The sequence below is a fragment of the Euwallacea fornicatus genome, chromosome 13 (assembly GCF_040115645.1).
Source record: "Euwallacea fornicatus isolate EFF26 chromosome 13, ASM4011564v1, whole genome shotgun sequence".
Lineage (NCBI taxonomy): Eukaryota > Metazoa > Arthropoda > Insecta > Coleoptera > Curculionidae > Euwallacea > Euwallacea fornicatus.
The window spans coordinates 4,719,158-4,726,521 of NC_089553.1; the positions used below are offsets into that span (position 1 = coordinate 4,719,158).

Consider the following 7,364-nt stretch of genomic DNA (forward strand, 5'->3'; position numbering starts at 1 on the left):
AAAACTAAGCAACATTTTTATATAACATTTTTTCGAAATCTAAAAAGAAACGAAATATGCGCAGATGAGTTTTAGTACTTTTTTGTATAAAATCTAAATCCATTCCTGCATAAAAGAGTGATTCAACGTAAAGGAAATAAAATGTCCCACAAAAAATTATCAGCTATTGCAGGAACGCAGAAAACATTTAATGTTTACTGTTTTGCGATTTACCCACTCCGCTTAAAAATCAATCGTGAAGCTTAGCTGCAGGTGTTATTTTGATAAATAATCACTATTGATCCTATTAAATTGACAAAGGACCATAATTACTCGAATCGTGAATTGGTGGATATGTTGATGCGATTTGAACAGCCGGCGGAAAAACGGCATCCAGAACTTCCGACAGGACGTTCCAGAATCTTCGATCGGTAGGATATAAAAGGCGGGGTTGCACAACGACGCACCCTCTTCCATTCTCTCGACGCGGGGAACATGACGAACATATTTCAACAACGCATATTTAGATATAAGTTTATTGTGTCCTACATAAATATATACATTCACAAATACCGATAACTACTCTACATTCTGTGGACAATCCCAAGTCGGACAGCGAAAACCTCACGAAAGCTAGCCCGACACCTTGAATAACTTCACTTTTTGTGAACTTATTCTTATATATGTAAGTAATATTTTTATCAATATGTCAAAATATACGTATAACAATAGCAAACACTTTTCGAAGACAAAATAATCTGTTCATTTTCAGTCGAAGCTTTATCCAAAAATGGAAGCAGTTTCAATTACAAAAACGAGCTAAAATGGATGTTCAATTCAAATTAGAAGTATCGGAAGAAGGGAACTTTAATTTTTCAGGGATTTATAATACTAATTGTAAATTTAAAATAACAGAAGGAGCAAGACGAATTACATTTTCAGTAGGAAATTCCACGTTGCAGTATACAATATTATCTGAAAATATCAATGGATTTACAACTAATGAAAGAACAAAGTCACAATAACTTTCAAAAACGAAAAACGTGTTATCCCGCCCGTGTTAGAAATATCAGAAGAAGGGAACAATTGTTTATGGAATTATAATACTAATTGTAAATTTATAACAACGGAATGAGCAAGATGAATTACATTTTCAGGAAGAAATTCCATAGTCCAGTTTACAATATTATCTGAAAATATCAATGGATTTACACCTAATGAAAGAACAAAGTCTATCACATTAACTTGCAGAAACGAAACACATGTTGTATTTTCGATTCCAAACAAAAATGACCATAAGGCAGTTTTAGCAGAACTACAAAGTTTTTTAAGGAATAAGACAATGTGATTGTAGTATTTTATATATAATACATGTAAAAAGTCTCTTTTGACTTTTTGTATGAAATTTCCACACTAGTTATTTAATGTTGCTTCAGCGAGGATATTATGCCTACACCACTGAGTACCTACGAATCAAGTAGTGAAGACAGTGTACTAAATAGTTCTGATGAAAAATTGTGATTAATTGATCTTATTTACTAAATTAATTTTTTTTTAATAAATAAATAAAATATAATTAATTTAAATCTACTTACTACCTTTATAAAATAGTATGCAAAATCATAAATTCTTACAAGGTTTGGAATTGGGGTGTACAATAATAATAAACATAAATGATATTCATATTTCTCGGTATAAAGTATAAACTATAACAATGTAAAAAAAAAGTTACGTTCAGTTGCCTACCTTAGAGTAATAACTTTTCTACGGACGCAATGCGCTGTATATTAGAAACGGAAGCCGAAATCTTCCTTTGGATACAGGACGCTTCGCGCTGTGTCTTTTCTTCGAGTCACAGCACCTTATAAGATGCCGAAGGCATCAATATAACAAAAGATGCACCTAAACGTCTTCTTTCCACTGGTCATATGTTGTGCAAAGTAACTTTTTTGGGGAAATTAAAAAAAAATCGGTATAAATTTCTGTAATTTTCCTTAGGTACCTACCTGGGAGATTTGAAATGGTTTTTGATGTCTTTGCTTAAAAGTTTTTCCAATGGTTCGGGTGAGACGAAAAGATGAGTACGATGAGGTTTTGGCGGTGATTGGGAGCTAGGTAGGTACTTGGAGATTTAGAAAATTTGAATTGATAATAGGTGCCAAATGTGGTATTTTGGGGTTTGGGTTATAACAGCCCACCTACCACTTTTATGTTTCTTTAACATTAGACAAAATAGACCTTGTCCCGTTCGGGGTCGTAGTGTTTTCGCTATCTGACCTTAGATTATCTTCGGGATGTCGAGTAGTTTTTAGGCACTTGTAAATATGTATATGTAAACAGTACACAATAAGCTAAGAAATCTTATCACTAAATATGAAAGGATTGAGTACGTTCACCGAGTGATTGTGGGTGGCTGACGACCAGGTGGTCAGGAAAATCTCGGTTCCACCGTATAAAGCCTTGATCAGCGGTGCCTTTTTATATCCCCCCGGTTGAACCTTCTGGAGGCAAGTTTTCTCGCCGGCTTTTCGAACCACTTAGGGAACCGGGAAGATCGCCCTAGGGCACGTCGAACTATCATAGCCTGACAGACGACAGCTTATCGCGCGCTGGCTCCGGCAAAACCTTGAATAAATTCATTTTTTGTTAACATCTTTTTATATTTGTATGTGATTTTTTTATTATAATGTCAAAATGTATGTATAACAATAGCAAACACTTTTCGAAGACAAAATAATCTGTTCATTTTCAGTCGAAATTATTATCCAAGAGTGGAAGCAGTTCCAGTTACAAAAACGAGCTAAAATGGATGTTCAATTCAAATTAGAAATATCAGAAGAAGGGAACAATTGTTTATGGAATTATAATACTAATTGTAAATTTATAACAACGGAAGGAGCAAGACGAATTACATTTTCAGGAAGAAATTCCATAGTCCAGTTTACAATATTATCTGAAAATATCAATGGATTTACACTTAATGAAAGAACAAAGTCTATCACATTAACTTGCAGAAACGAAACACATGTTGTATTTTCGTTTCCAAACAAAAATGACTATAAGACCGTTTTAGCAGAACTACAAAGTTTTTTAAGGTACTAAGACAATGTGATTGTAGTATTTTATACAGTGTGACCCACATAAGAGCGGGACACCCCTGTAAAATTTTCCAAGCACAATAAGAACTTCTCACAAACTAGAGTTTTTGATGCTTTAGAACATATAAAAAAATAATAAAAATCGAACCACAAATAAAAATTGTACAGGGGTGTCCCGTTCTTATGTCAGTCACACTGTATATAATATTTGTAAAAAGTCTTTTGACTTTTTGTACAAAATTTCTACACTAGTTATTTAATGTTGCTTCAGAGAGGATATTATGCCTACGCCACCGAGTACCTGCGAACCAAGTAGTGAAGACAGTGTACTAAATAGTTCTGATGAACAATTGTGATTAATTGATCTTATTTACTAAATTAATTTTTTTTTTATAAATAAATAATATATAATTAATTTAAATCTACTTACTACCTTTATAAAATAGTATGCAAAGTTATAAATTCTTACAAGGTTTGGAATTGGGGTGTACAATAATAATAAACATAAATTATATTCATATTTCTCGGTATAAAGTATAAACTATAACAATGTGAAAAAAACCGTTACATTCAGTTGCCTACCTTAGAGTAATAACTTTTCTACGGACGCAATGCGCTGTATATTAGAAAACGGAAGCCGAAGTCTTCCTTTGGATACAGGACGCTTCGCGCTGTGTCTTTTCTTCAAGTCACAGCACCTTATAAGATGCCGAAGGCATCCGTATAACAAAAGATGCACCTAAACGTTTTCCTCCCACGCGTCATGTGTTGTGTAAAGTAACTTTTTTGGCATTTAAAACTTGACCTTCACTATTGAAATCTCTAATACCAGAGGAGATGCGAAAATGTTTAAATGGGGGCAAAATTGTGTAATTTAGCGCTTATCCAAATGCTATTTTCAAAATTTTTATTTTTCGATTATGTCCGAAGACATCCGAAAAAAATTAAAGATCGGAGATTTTGCTTTTATTTCTTTTGCGTTATTTACTCACGCAATCTACTCTTCTGAATAATACTTGTTTTTTCCACCTTTTTAGAATCTATTTTAGTTTCAAGTTTTTTTTTATATTAAATTTCCATATTTATAATTTATTTTAAAGTAATATGAATCGGATATGTGGAAACAAAAGCCCGTTGGTGAACAGTTCTAAAGATTATATTAAACAAAATGGTTGACCATCGTTTTATTCTCTATGTTGCCACGTTTCCTTATGTGCAGCAAAACTTGTAATTTAATTATTGGAAAGATTAACCCTTTTTAACCTAAAAAAATCCATTATCCAAATTAATTATTTTTAGTAAATATGTATTAAAAACACCAAGTAAATAAATATATTTGAATATCGTATATAAGTATTATAAGGTTTTTTATTCAGTTAATATGGCATTCCTAAAGAAAGGTAGGCAAAAACATTAATACCTTTTTTTGTCTAGTATACCTAGTGTAAAACTTATTTAAGATATTTGTACTTGCTCCTATATTTCCCCATTACAGTTTAAAAGATTTTGAGGCAAAATCAACATCCAGAAACTGAGATCTCCTGATTTTAAAAAAGCTAAATTCTTAGCACTAACTAAATCAATAATTCAAATCCAAAGTGAAAATGCTTTACAACTCTGTACAAACACCATACCTTCTTCTCACAAGACACATAGAAAGGAGAATGTTTACCAATGGTTAATAGTAAAGGGATTAAGACAAAAATTCAAAATGAATAGCACTTTGTCACCTCAATCCTATGTTGAAAAACTAGACTCTTAATGCCTGTGTCTGATTTTTATAAAGAGATAATTTTAAAAGATATGGAAAAGAGACTGTTAGATTAGTGTTAACTGGCAACCCATTTGAAATAGTGAAAAAACTGTTTAAGTCTCACACCACAATAATTTTCAGTCCAGAACCATAACTAAAGACTTTAGTAAGAATTTTAAGGAAGTTTCTAGAATTGGTATTGAGGACTAACTACTTCAGATGGTTTTAAAAAAATGTAAAAAAAAAATTTAACTGATATTTATGAAAATAGATTACTAGTCAAAGTCGAACTTGTATGCTACAGTAATATTTCAAATCTGCAACCTGCTCAGAGTAAATTAGCTTTTTACCTGAACAGTGCTGCAGCCCAAGTGGTCAGGAATCTTAACAATCATCAAACCATGTTTGTGTCGCATTTGAAGGAAATAGTTCCTGAGTTAGAGGGGAAGAGGGGTGAGATGTTTGCCAAATAAATTGTAAAATATATCATTTTTGAGGTTTCATTTTACTTAATTCAAGATTATATTGGCGCTCTGTTTTTGAGGTAGTTTTTAAAGTCACATTTTTTAAAGACTTTCCCCTACTTTTAGAGTATATTAAAAAAGTAAAAGTTCGCCTTTGGCTCATGAGACTGTCCTAAATTTTAGGGCATTTCGATCTATTTTTAAGTTAGTACTGCATGGGTTTGTTTTAGCATAAAATGCTTTTTAAGGAGTTTGCCCAGTTAGTGAACTGTATAAAAGAAAAGTGAACATTTACGTTCGTTGTATGAAACAGGGTTGAATTTCAAGGCATTCCGACCTGTTCGCGTTGAAAAGGTAATAAGTAGGGTTTATTCCATATCGATTTTGACCTTAAAGAGAAAACAAACTGATGTCAATGCGAAGAAAACAACAGAAAAGATATAAAACGATAATGTAACGATAACTGGACTATTCAATTGAAGTTACTTTGACTAGTGTTTCTCACGCTTTCCTAAACATCTTCGGTTTTGTAATTAAGATCATTCTCATATTTTATATAAAGTGTAGTTCTTCGTCAAGTTTAAATTCAAAATCGCCATTATTCACTTTGTACTGCACTGTAGATGTACCTTCCTCCTTTAAATTTATAGTTAAATAATTATTCATTTTCTTATTAAAAAATAACTCATATACTTTATTTTCTTTTTTTTATAATAATATCTAAATGGTATTGTATCAAAGTTTTCTAAAATAACTCTCTGTTCATAAACAAAACTAAATTCATTGTTTCTAATTAATTTCTAAGTCCTTTAATTTTGATGTCTTTTGTAATTTAATGATATTTTGTACTGATTTTATTATTTCTGTTTTCCAAAATATTATTTATGCCATCGGACTTAAACTTTTTGGACGTTTCTCAGCGTAATATAAATTCTTTTATTTTAAAACCAACTTGCATTTGAAATAGCGAAGTTGTATATCGTCACTTTTTTCGGAGTTACCCTGTACGTTAAAAAAATCATTTCTAGAAAAACACCTTTGTGTGCTGTGTAATCCTGCAGAAGAAAAAGTTGTTTACGTTATTCGTATAGAAGCTAAGGAAATGTGATCCACTATCGCAGCATCCTGTATAAACATTTTATACATGGCTTTATTAGCTACTCGTATAAACTTTAAAGCGTAAATTTTTAATTCGTTTTGAGATAAAAGGATTATATGAACATGGGTCCATATGGGCTTGGTTCTAGGTCTATAGGGTTTAAAAAAATATGTTTTTTTGGCATTTTGATACTATTTTTGTTCAGTAACATGTCAATTTGACGAAATTCTGAATATTGGAAGTGTCGGCGATGGGAAACTCAAGTATGTACTTGGTTTTTTGCTTAATGTTAGATAGCGCAACATCAGTGTATATATAACAAAAGTTATGGTTATTTAAATTCGGATTGAATGTGGCTCCCTCTAATATTAATTATAAAACTAAGCGAACGTTTGAATTTTTCTCTGAATATATCAGAATACCATCAGAATTTCGTCATATTGGCGTGTTATTGAACAAAAATATAATGAAAACATAAAAAAAAATTGAGTCCTGGATTTGAAGCTCGAGCTGATATGAATCCACGTTCACACGAACTTCTTACCTTAACATCAGTCGAAGTTTGTACAAATACTTAATAAACACCCCGTATAAACAACTTTTTCCTAAAGTTCAATAATGAGCTCCCGTTAAGTTGTCAAATTATGAAAATTATACCTAATTCGCAGTAATTCTTCTAAAAATTCATCTCCGGGCCTTTTCGCTCGTCCAACGCCGAAAACGTCAAAAAGCGGGAAAACAATTGCCGGAATGGGTACGTTTAATTGGTTGCAAATTCTCACTTTCAATTTCTCCACTTCGCGTGCACCTTCTAACGATTTACAATTAACAATAACGTAAAATTTGAAATAAATTAAATTAATCGTTGCACGTAGGAGTTCCTTATTTATTATTATTTGTTTTAATCATGTTTTTTTTAAGGTTAAAACTGAGCTGATGCTGAATTCAGTTTGTTGAATAACGAAAGCAAA

The 7,364-nt window shown here is 31.8% G+C and overlaps 2 long non-coding RNA genes and 1 pseudogene across 2 annotated transcripts; 2 read left to right on the plus strand and 1 right to left on the minus strand.

Annotated features, from left to right (window-relative positions):
- The first annotated feature begins 272 nt into the window (after positions 1-272).
- On the plus strand, positions 273-1,364 carry LOC136342900 (uncharacterized). Its single transcript, XR_010732709.1, has 2 exons — positions 273-664; positions 752-1,364. It is a non-coding gene; the product is annotated as an uncharacterized lncRNA (long non-coding RNA).
- On the minus strand, positions 500-7,251 carry LOC136342901 (uncharacterized). The gene is made up of 3 exons (XR_010732710.1): positions 7,051-7,251; positions 1,986-2,604; positions 500-1,923 (listed from the first exon to the last, which is right to left on the minus strand). It is a non-coding gene; the product is annotated as an uncharacterized lncRNA (long non-coding RNA).
- On the plus strand, positions 4,459-5,378 carry LOC136343046 (large ribosomal subunit protein uL10m-like; annotated as a pseudogene).
- Positions 7,252-7,364: the final 113 nt, after the last annotated feature.